The sequence below is a fragment of the Haliotis cracherodii genome, unplaced genomic scaffold, assembly GCF_022045235.1.
Source record: "Haliotis cracherodii isolate W230 unplaced genomic scaffold, xgHalCrac1.p SCAF_5, whole genome shotgun sequence".
Lineage (NCBI taxonomy): Eukaryota > Metazoa > Mollusca > Gastropoda > Lepetellida > Haliotidae > Haliotis > Haliotis cracherodii.
This window is the reverse complement of record NW_027266308.1, coordinates 43,062-55,720: the sequence shown is the minus strand read 5'-3', so window position 1 is coordinate 55,720 and position 12,659 is coordinate 43,062.

Genomic DNA, 12,659 nt, shown 5'->3' with positions numbered 1-12,659 from the left:
TTTTTGATGCAAAAATAAGTCCAATTTTATTGTATGGTGCAGAGATTTAGGGACTCTCAAAAGTAGATGCTATAGAAAAGATTCACTTGCATGCATGTAAGAAATATTTAGGTGTAAAAGTTAATACACCCGGGGTTATGGTTTATGGTGATTGTGGTCGCTATCCACTGTATATTTTTGCATATATTAAAGATACCAAATATTGGTTCAGAATTTTAAATATGCCTTTGTATAGATTTCCAAAAAAGTGTATGATATGTTATTGTTGTTTGATTCAAATGGTAAAAGAAACTGGGCCTTGTTAGAGAACTCTTATTTGAATCTGGTTTTGGTAATGTTTGGTATGATCAACGGGTCAATAATACTGTTTATCCAGTCACCGAAACAAAGACTAAAAGATATTTAATTACAATCATGGAATGTTTCATTAGCATTATCAAATAAACGCTTTTATCATAAACTTCTTAAATCTTATATTTATAGAGAATGCTATCTCGTTGATATTACCATACCAAAATATAGAAAAGCATTGGCAGGGTTTCGTTGCATGTCGCATGATCTACATATTGAAACAGGCAGATATATAAATACCCCACGAGAACAAAGAAAACGTAACATGTGTAACTTAAATGAAGTAGAAGACGAGTATCACTTCTTTATCAGATGTCCATTATATTTAGAACTAAGAATAAAACACTTACCAAAATACTATTACAGTGAACCAAACATATGTAAATTGATAAGTTTATTAAAATGTGAGAGAACAAAGGTTGTAAAGAATTTATCGATGTTTATTTACCATGCTTTTGTCCATAGAAGTGAAATTGTTAACTGTTAATCAAATACTATCTATACCCGAATAAAATGAGCATTATATATGTGGGAGATAATTTATTTCAATTTGATGTTCTATTGTAATGAATAATTATGTTGAATTGTATTATGTACTAAAGGCCTGTGGCCTCTTGAGTACGAAATAATGGATTGATTGATGGAATACCGTAATATGTCTATATAAAAACACTCATTTAATAATCAAACTTTAAAATGACCATTTTATTGGCAAAATGATTTTATCATCCGGTGCCTCTAGATGGCGCCACTTATTAAAAAAATGCAGTGGTGACTTGGTTTTTTTATTGCGTTATTTGATTCAGAACATATTTTCCTACAAAAAAATACCAAATATACCCATTTCTTGATTTTTTTTGTTTTTTGTATGCAACCTCTTTAAAACATAACGTTTGTTCCATTCACATCCATACTCTAAACTTACAATACTTTTGATTACTAATAGAACTCCAACACAAATTGATTTTACATTTCGGAAATGGTTATAAATGATAGGACCAATGTATTCTGTTAAGATATTGTGTATACATGAGGTAGCTTAGTAGAAAAAAGGAAATTCTATCAAAGAGGAAAAAGATATATACTCAAACGCAAAGGGAACGCATATCGAGTATACAGTATACATGTTATTTATTTTCAACAGTAAAGACAAGAAATACTAATAGGGCAAGATTGACAAAATTTGACTGAAGACAGTTTAATGGCAAATGACATAATTGTTTTTTTTTCAAATGTTAAGGGCTTACACAGTTTCGGGTAAATACCCAAAATGTCAGTCAATACCTTGTGTGGCTACCATTAGCATTGATCACTGCCACACATCTCTTGTACATTGAGTGGATCAGACGATTTGTGAAGGCCCTAGGGATCCTCCTGCACACATCGAGAGCAGCTGTGAGTAGTTCATCGGCAGTTGTAGGGATTGAGCGCACATTGTGCAGACGCCTTTGAACCTGATCCCACAAGTGTTCGATGGGGCTGAGGGCTGGCCACGGTGGAACACGGATGTTGTGTTGTTGCAGAAAGACCGTGGTAGCTCTGGCAACTTGAGGACGAGCGTTGTCCTGCTGGGAAATGTGTTGGTGATGTTGGGCAAAAATGGAACAACGTGGGGTCTGAGGACGTGGTCGATATACCGCTGAGCAGTGACGCCGTGTCCCCGACCTTGACCAACATTCAGAAAGCACATGGGTCCATGTCTCGCATTAAGTCAAATCCCTGCCCATCATGACGCTAGGTCCACCCCATGGATCCCTTTCCATAACGTTTCTGTCAGCGAAACGATCACCTCGAGGCCGCCCAATTCTGACTCTTCCGTCTGCATGGGAGACACACAAGCGACAATCATCAGAGAAGATGATATGCCTCCACTCACGATGACGCCAATTGCGACGACCCTGTGCCAACTGAAGTACTGGTCGGCGACATCTTAGGCTAATGTGTCGATTATGTGTTCCTGTGGTCTGTCGAGCACTTTCACTTGCAGTTAGGAACGGAAGTCGCTGGTGTTGACGGGTAATCTGCCGATCTTGTCTAGGTGTGGTGACCCTAGGACGAACGCTCCGAGGAAGGTCATCTGTGGTCTGTGTAGCATTGTATCGATGCAGGAGACGGTAAATTGTGGTTATGTTAACGTTGAAATGACGGGCAACATCTTGGACAGACTCTCCAGCTTCCAAACGTTCGATAGCCTGGTTTCTCTGAATTTGAGCTAGACGTGGTATTGTTGACCAAGGAGTGGTAGGTCCAAGAATCGGCCACAGTTTTATACCCACGACAGTTCGTGACAGTGCATTGTGTGGAGGTGGTGGTGTGTGGAGGTGTGTAGAGAATATTGTATTATATATCAAATAAGGTACCCAACAATATGATATATGCCCCCACAGATATGACTTGTCTTCAAAACACAAATGATTCAAATACAGTATTATTCATAGAATTATACCAACAAACTAGTTGCTGTACAATATGGGATATAGAGAATCGTTAATTGCAATTTTTGTAAACGAGAAAAACAATTGGTGATGCACATGTTCTTTGAGTTTTAGCTTGTAGAACATATCTGGAACAACCTTGCAAAATGGATCAAAGACAAAACTGGAATAGAACTAGAATCTCCAAAATTGACAATTTTATTAGGATATCAAGAAAAACGAAATGACGTTTTAAATCATTTTATAACTGTGACAAAACAAAACATATTAAAATCAAACATTTCCGACTCCCTACCACATTTCCAACACATCGAAAATAAAATAATATACTCATACTGCATCGACAGAAATATTTAATATTCACATTGTAAATACACACAGTTCATAAGATTTTGGTCACGCTGTCACCATCTATTCCTGTAAACCCTAGAACCTGCAAGTTTCCAACAACGACTCCTTGTCATCCTGACACTGGAAATGTTTTGTTTGTTATTATCCAAAGATATGCTTTGTAACTTGTATGTAGATTGTGTGTGAACTATATTCCGTGTACCTGTTGTTTGTGTACCCCCCAAAAGAAATGAAATAATTATTTAAAAAATTAACTTGTTTTGAAATACCAATCAGAATGGAAATCCCGATTCATATGCAAAACGCATATGGTGTTTAATTTTTTCTTTTCTTATAAGGAGCCTATCTCTGCACTTGAACACAGCAGACGAAATTCAAATTTAATATATCGTTTTTATTAATTTCAACTAAATCAGTAAACGTACTACCGTGTCACTGGGTTTTCTGGTTCGCCGATCACTTGATTATTTGGTTTGTTTTAGGCCCCCGTCGCATGGCAGATGTATTATTGTGCGACGTCAGGCAATAGATACTTACGTTGTTTATGCAAATTGTGTGAATGGCGGATGCTACCAATAGGGTAGGACATGTTTACCATTTTCATGAAGACCTGCTGTCGTCACTGATTTTCAATCGTCCATTCACATAATTCCCACAGATATTATGCACTTTACACCAAATGAAATCTGTGTCGGTAGGTAATCTAGACTGGTAATCCTCTTGCATTGAGATTGGATATATATGTTGTGGTTGTCAGCCTTATTGATAAATCCGACTGAGTTTATGATGAAACTGGGGGACCTCCAGCAGAAACATCGGCCCTGGTCAAATAAATGTAAAACATCAACGCCACAGAACAACCATTCTAGATTATCCAAGGAAGTTACTCAACATAACCTAAAGGCTGTCGAGTCTGGAAACAAATAATGGAGATAATATTAAATTTACAAGAAACATTAGATTTGCTGATGCCAATATATCATGTCCAAATCACATAACCTAATGAAACATATGCAGCCATTACCAGAACGACCTCTGGAGCATTCCCCAAAGCTTGTCGCCTTCAGGGAAAGTATGGGGTAGATACCTGATCAATCCATCGAGGAGATAGTTATTATTTTAATGACATTGTACAGTGGTATTGCAGAGGACAAAACACTAATTATTATGTATTGCAGCTGGAAGTCCAATATTTTAGACATCAGGATTCTGTCCATAAGAAACGATCTTCAATCGTTGTGAGGCAGAATGTTATCCACAGCTCCTATCTACGTAACACCAATCTCCAAGCCGATAAAGTAAAACTTACTTTGCACATTGCTTTTACATTTGCACTATATATTCCTTTATTTTATATCTTTATATCCCCCCCCCCCCCCCCGCTTCAGCTCTTCAACAGTCAAATCTTCAAATACCAGGCATATGATTAACTCCCTAAGCCCTTTGTAATCATGGGTGACTCACAATGGTCAAACCCAACTTTCGGGTGGAATAAGCACTAATACTAAAGATAAAACAGTTGTGGATTTGATCTCCAATCATGACCTATGTGTACATAATGATGACTCAAACACACAAGTGCCTCCTGCAACTGACACTTGCTCTTCTTTAGGTTTGGCTCCAACGGTCAGACCACAATTATCTTTGTGTAAATGATGATAATTCTATAAATTAACTGGCTTTTCATGTATCTTAATCGAGTATGATAGTTATTCAACTTTCTAACATCATAGGAAAATATGGAGGTGCAATGACTTGCTCTTTTTGTATGTATGTCTTGAATTGGGATATAGGTGTACCATTTCTACTTACTGCAGGAATAGTGTTCCATAACCTTACAGTTGATGGAAAAAAAGGACACGTTGAGTGTTTTAATCTAGTATATGGAATCTCAATATTGTCTGAATTTCTTAAATTACATGGTACATTTGAACCTACAGTGGTTGATACAATGTCTTTAAGATACGCTGGGGCAATATAACTCTGTATTTTGTAGAACAAACATAGCTTACGTTTCCTCCTTCGTTCTATTAACGTTTCCCATCCTGTTTCATAATACAGATGTGTGTGCGAAGTATACTTTGATAGCCCAGTAACTACTCTGGCATCTTCTAGTTGGAGATTTCCTAACTGAGTTGATAATTCTATATTACACCCATCCCACACTTCACACTCATATTCGAAATGGGGTCTTATGAAGATTGTATATACTTTATTTAATGTATTTCTGTTCCTTATGAATTTTAATTTTCTCATTGAATTTATCATTTTTGATGTTGATTTAATTATGTTATCTATGTGAAAGGACCATTTTCCATTTGATGCAAACGTTATACACAAAATTTTATGATTTTGAACATTCTTAACTTTACATTCATCAAAGTACAAGGTGCAGTGTAATAAGGTCTTATTCATCTATTAAGGAAAAAATAACGGCTTCTGTTTTATCTGGTATGCATTTAATAAATCAGCGTTTTGCCAAGTTACACAGCTTGCTCGGATTTAAATTTAGAGTTGATTCAACAAGTTGATTCTCTGGTGAAGAAAAGCCGAGTGCTGTATCGTCAGCAAAGAGTCTTGTTATGCAATCTAATTCATCAGCAATGCCGTTAACAAATACAATGAATAAAAAGGGACCTAACACCAACCCCTGTTGAGTGCCAGCCTTCAAAATCCTTGGCTTGGAGAGAACCCCGCTTACAAGCACTGATTGAGTATGATTGCATTAACGTGGTCGGAGGGTCCAAGCCGACCCGCCTGACTAGTTTCAAGACGTTACTCCTTATTTGAAATTTTAGCATCCATGCCCATTCTGACCAGTCATGCTCTGACTCTACGATCGCCCCTAAGGCCTGGAGACAATAGTGAAAAATCCAAAGTTTGAGTGCCAACGTGGTCGGAGGGTCCTGGCCGACCCGCCTGCCGAGTTTCAAGATGTTACTCCTTTTTTGAAATTTTGACATCCATGCCCATCCGGACCAGTCATGCTTTGACTCTACGATCGCCCCTAAGGCCTGGAGAAAAGAGTGAAAAATCCAAAGTTTGAGTGCCAACGTGGTCGGAGGGTCCTGGCCGACCCGCCTGCCGAGTTTCAAGATGTTACTCCTTTTTTGAAATTTTGACATCCATGCCCATCCGGACCAGTCATGCTTTGACTCTACGATCGCCCCTAAGGCCTGGAGAAAATAGTGAAAAATCCAAAGTTTGAGTGCCAACGTGGTCGGAGGGTCCTGGCCGACCCGCCTGCCGAGTTTCAAGATGTTACTCCTTTTTTGAAATTTTGACATCCATGCCCATCCGGACCAGTCATGCTTTGACTCTACGATCGCCCCTAAGGCCTGGAGAAAATAGTGAAAAATCCAAAGTTTGAGTGCCAACGTGGTCGGAGGGTCCTGGCCGACCCGCCTGCCGAGTTTCAAGATGTTACTCCTTTTTTGAAATTTTGACATCCATGCCCATCCGGACCAGTCATGCTTTGGCTCTACGATCGCCCCTAAGGCCTGGAGAAAATAGTGAAAAATCCAAAGTTTGAGTGCCAACGTGGTCGGAGGGTCCTGGCCGACCCGCCTGCCGAGTTTCAAGATGTTACTCCTTTTTTGAAATTTTGACATCCATGCCCATCCGGACCAGTCATGCTTTGACTCTACGATCGCCCCTAAGGCCTGGAGAAAATAGTGAAAAATCCAAAGTTTGAGTGCCAACGTGGTCGGAGGGTCCTGGCCGACCCGCCTGCCGAGTTTCAAGATGTTACTCCTTTTTTGAAATTTTGACATCCATGCCCATCCGGACCAGTCATGCTTTGACTCTACGATCGCCCCTAAGGCCTGGAGAAAATAGTGAAAAATCCAAAGTTTGAGTGCCAACGTGGTCGGAGGGTCCTGGCCGACCCGCCTGCCGAGTTTCAAGATGTTACTCCTTTTTTGAAATTTTGACATCCATGCCCATCCGGACCAGTCATGCTTTGACTCTACGATCGCCCCTAAGGCCTGGAGAAAATAGTGAAAAATCCAAAGTTTGAGTGCCAACGTGGTCGGAGGGTCCTGGCCGACCCGCCTGCCGAGTTTCAAGATGTTACTCCTTTTTTGAAATTTTGACATCCATGCCCATCCGGACCAGTCATGCTTTGACTCTACGATCGCCCCTAAGGCCTGGAGAAAATAGTGAAAAATCCAAAGTTTGAGTGCCAACGTGGTCGGAGGGTCCTGGCCGACCCGCCTGCCGAGTTTCAAGATGTTACTCCTTTTTTGAAATTTTGACATCCATGCCCATCCGGACCAGTCATGCTTTGACTCTACGATCGCCCCTAAGGCCTGGAGAAAATAGTGAAAAATCCAAAGTTTGAGTGCCAACGTGGTCGGAGGGTCCTGGCCGACCCGCCTGCCGAGTTTCAAGATGTTACTCCTTTTTTGAAATTTTGACATCCATGCCCATCCGGACCAGTCATGCTTTGACTCTACGATCGCCCCTAAGGCCTGGAGAAAATAGTGAAAAATCCAAAGTTTGAGTGCCAACGTGGTCGGAGGGTCCTGGCCGACCCGCCTGCCGAGTTTCAAGATGTTACTCCTTTTTTGAAATTTTGACATCCATGCCCATCCGGACCAGTCATGCTTTGACTCTACGATCGCCCCTAAGGCCTGGAGAAAATAGTGAAAAATCCAAAGTTTGAGTGCCAACGTGGTCGGAGGGTCCTGGCCGACCCGCCTGCCGAGTTTCAAGATGTTACTCCTTTTTTGAAATTTTGACATCCATGCCCATCCGGACCAGTCATGCTTTGACTCTACGATCGCCCCTAAGGCCTGGAGAAAATAGTGAAAAATCCAAAGTTTAAGTGCCAACGTGGTCGGAGGGTCCTGGCCGACCCGCCTGCCGAGTTTCAAGATGTTACTCCTTTTTTGAAATTTTGACATCCATGCCCATCCGGACCAGTCATGCTTTGACTCTACGATCGCCCCTAAGGCCTGGAGAAAATAGTGAAAAATCCAAAGTTTGAGTGCCAACGTGGTCGGAGGGTCCTGGCCGACCCGCCTGCCGAGTTTCAAGATGTTACTCCTTTTTTGAAATTTTGACATCCATGCCCATCCGGACCAGTCATGCTTTGACTCTACGATCGCCCCTAAGGCCTGGAGAAAATAGTGAAAAATCCAAAGTTTGAGTGCCAACGTGGTCGGAGGGTCCTGGCCGACCCGCCTGCCGAGTTTCAAGATGTTACTCCTTTTTTGAAATTTTGACATCCATGCCCATCCGGACCAGTCATGCTTTGACTCTACGATCGCCCCTAAGGCCTGGAGAAAATAGTGAAAAATCCAAAGTTTGAGTGCCAACGTGGTCGGAGGGTCCTGGCCGACCCGCCTGCCGAGTTTCAAGATGTTACTCCTTTTTTGAAATTTTGACATCCATGCCCATCCGGACCAGTCATGCTTTGACTCTACGATCGCCCCTAAGGCCTGGAGAAAATAGTGAAAAATCCAAAGTTTGAGTGCCAACGTGGTCGGAGGGTCCTGGCCGACCCGCCTGCCGAGTTTCAAGATGTTACTCCTTTTTTGAAATTTTGACATCCATGCCCATCCGGACCAGTCATGCTTTGACTCTACGATCGCCCCTAAGGCCTGGAGAAAATAGTGAAAAATCCAAAGTTTGAGTGCCAACGTGGTCGGAGGGTCCTGGCCGACCCGCCTGCCGAGTTTCAAGATGTTACTCCTTTTTTGAAATTTTGACATCCATGCCCATCCGGACCAGTCATGCTTTGACTCTACGATCGCCCCTAAGGCCTGGAGAAAATAGTGAAAAATCCAAAGTTTGAGTGCCAACGTGGTCGGAGGGTCCTGGCCGACCCGCCTGCCGAGTTTCAAGATGTTACTCCTTTTTTGAAATTTTGACATCCATGCCCATCCGGACCAGTCATGCTTTGACTCTACGATCGCCCCTAAGGCCTGGAGAAAATAGTGAAAAATCCAAAGTTTGAGTGCCAACGTGGTCGGAGGGTCCTGGCCGACCCGCCTGCCGAGTTTCAAGATGTTACTCCTTTTTTGAAATTTTGACATCCATGCCCATCCGGACCAGTCATGCTTTGACTCTACGATCGCCCCTAAGGCCTGGAGAAAATAGTGAAAAATCCAAAGTTTGAGTGCCAACGTGGTCGGAGGGTCCTGGCCGACCCGCCTGCCGAGTTTCAAGATGTTACTCCTTTTTTGAAATTTTGACATCCATGCCCATCCGGACCAGTCATGCTTTGACTCTACGATCGCCCCTAAGGCCTGGAGAAAATAGTGAAAAATCCAAAGTTTGAGTGCCAACGTGGTCGGAGGGTCCTGGCCGACCCGCCTGCCGAGTTTCAAGATGTTACTCCTTTTTTGAAATTTTGACATCCATGCCCATCCGGACCAGTCATGCTTTGACTCTACGATCGCCCCTAAGGCCTGGAGAAAATAGTGAAAAATCCAAAGTTTGAGTGCCAACGTGGTCGGAGGGTCCTGGCCGACCCGCCTGCCGAGTTTCAAGATGTTACTCCTTTTTTGAAATTTTGACATCCATGCCCATCCGGACCAGTCATGCTTTGACTCTACGATCGCCCCTAAGGCCTGGAGAAAATAGTGAAAAATCCAAAGTTTGAGTGCCAACGTGGTCGGAGGGTCCTGGCCGACCCGCCTGCCGAGTTTCAAGATGTTACTCCTTTTTTGAAATTTTGACATCCATGCCCATCCGGACCAGTCATGCTTTGACTCTACGATCGCCCCTAAGGCCTGGAGAAAATAGTGAAAAATCCAAAGTTTGAGTGCCAACGTGGTCGGAGGGTCCTGGCCGACCCGCCTGCCGAGTTTCAAGATGTTACTCCTTTTTTGAAATTTTGACATCCATGCCCATCCGGACCAGTCATGCTTTGACTCTACGATCGCCCCTAAGGCCTGGAGAAAATAGTGAAAAATCCAAAGTTTGAGTGCCAACGTGGTCGGAGGGTCCTGGCCGACCCGCCTGCCGAGTTTCAAGATGTTACTCCTTTTTTGAAATTTTGACATCCATGCCCATCCGGACCAGTCATGCTTTGACTCTACGATCGCCCCTAAGGCCTGGAGAAAATAGTGAAAAATCCAAAGTTTGAGTGCCAACGTGGTCGGAGGGTCCTGGCCGACCCGCCTGCCGAGTTTCAAGATGTTACTCCTTTTTTGAAATTTTGACATCCATGCCCATCCGGACCAGTCATGCTTTGACTCTACGATCGCCCCTAAGGCCTGGAGAAAATAGTGAAAAATCCAAAGTTTGAGTGCCAACGTGGTCGGAGGGTCCTGGCCGACCCGCCTGCCGAGTTTCAAGATGTTACTCCTTTTTTGAAATTTTGACATCCATGCCCATCCGGACCAGTCATGCTTTGACTCTACGATCGCCCCTAAGGCCTGGAGAAAATAGTGAAAAATCCAAAGTTTGAGTGCCAACGTGGTCGGAGGGTCCTGGCCGACCCGCCTGCCGAGTTTCAAGATGTTACTCCTTTTTTGAAATTTTGACATCCATGCCCATCCGGACCAGTCATGCTTTGACTCTACGATCGCCCCTAAGGCCTGGAGAAAATAGTGAAAAATCCAAAGTTTGAGTGCCAACGTGGTCGGAGGGTCCTGGCCGACCCGCCTGCCGAGTTTCAAGATGTTACTCCTTTTTTGAAATTTTGACATCCATGCCCATCCGGACCAGTCATGCTTTGACTCTACGATCGCCCCTAAGGCCTGGAGAAAATAGTGAAAAATCCAAAGTTTGAGTGCCAACGTGGTCGGAGGGTCCTGGCCGACCCGCCTGCCGAGTTTCAAGATGTTACTCCTTTTTTGAAATTTTGACATCCATGCCCATCCGGACCAGTCATGCTTTGACTCTACGATCGCCCCTAAGGCCTGGAGAAAATAGTGAAAAATCCAAAGTTTGAGTGCCAACGTGGTCGGAGGGTCCTGGCCGACCCGCCTGCCGAGTTTCAAGATGTTACTCCTTTTTTGAAATTTTGACATCCATGCCCATCCGGACCAGTCATGCTTTGACTCTACGATCGCCCCTAAGGCCTGGAGAAAATAGTGAAAAATCCAAAGTTTGAGTGCCAACGTGGTCGGAGGGTCCTGGCCGACCCGCCTGCCGAGTTTCAAGATGTTACTCCTTTTTTGAAATTTTGACATCCATGCCCATCCGGACCAGTCATGCTTTGACTCTACGATCGCCCCTAAGGCCTGGAGAAAATAGTGAAAAATCCAAAGTTTGAGTGCCAACGTGGTCGGAGGGTCCTGGCCGACCCGCCTGCCGAGTTTCAAGATGTTACTCCTTTTTTGAAATTTTGACATCCATGCCCATCCGGACCAGTCATGCTTTGACTCTACGATCGCCCCTAAGGCCTGGAGAAAATAGTGAAAAATCCAAAGTTTGAGTGCCAACGTGGTCGGAGGGTCCTGGCCGACCCGCCTGCCGAGTTTCAAGATGTTACTCCTTTTTTGAAATTTTGACATCCATGCCCATCCGGACCAGTCATGCTTTGACTCTACGATCGCCCCTAAGGCCTGGAGAAAATAGTGAAAAATCCAAAGTTTGAGTGCCAACGTGGTCGGAGGGTCCTGGCCGACCCGCCTGCCGAGTTTCAAGATGTTACTCCTTTTTTGAAATTTTGACATCCATGCCCATCCGGACCAGTCATGCTTTGACTCTACGATCGCCCCTAAGGCCTGGAGAAAATAGTGAAAAATCCAAAGTTTGAGTGCCAACGTGGTCGGAGGGTCCTGGCCGACCCGCCTGCCGAGTTTCAAGATGTTACTCCTTTTTTGAAATTTTGACATCCATGCCCATCCGGACCAGTCATGCTTTGACTCTACGATCGCCCCTAAGGCCTGGAGAAAATAGTGAAAAATCCAAAGTTTGAGTGCCAACGTGGTCGGAGGGTCCTGGCCGACCCGCCTGCCGAGTTTCAAGATGTTACTCCTTTTTTGAAATTTTGACATCCATGCCCATCCGGACCAGTCATGCTTTGACTCTACGATCGCCCCTAAGGCCTGGAGAAAATAGTGAAAAATCCAAAGTTTGAGTGCCAACGTGGTCGGAGGGTCCTGGCCGACCCGCCTGCCGAGTTTCAAGATGTTACTCCTTTTTTGAAATTTTGACATCCATGCCCATCCGGACCAGTCATGCTTTGACTCTACGATCGCCCCTAAGGCCTGGAGAAAATAGTGAAAAATCCAAAGTTTGAGTGCCAACGTGGTCGGAGGGTCCTGGCCGACCCGCCTGCCGAGTTTCAAGATGTTACTCCTTTTTTGAAATTTTGACATCCATGCCCATCCGGACCAGTCATGCTTTGACTCTACGATCGCCCCTAAGGCCTGGAGAAAATAGTGAAAAATCCAAAGTTTGAGTGCCAACGTGGTCGGAGGGTCCTGGCCGACCCGCCTGCCGAGTTTCAAGATGTTACTCCTTTTTTGAAATTTTGACATCCATGCCCATCCGGACCAGTCATGCTTTGACTCTACGATCGCCCCTAAGGCCTGGAGAAAATAGTGAAAAATCCAAAGT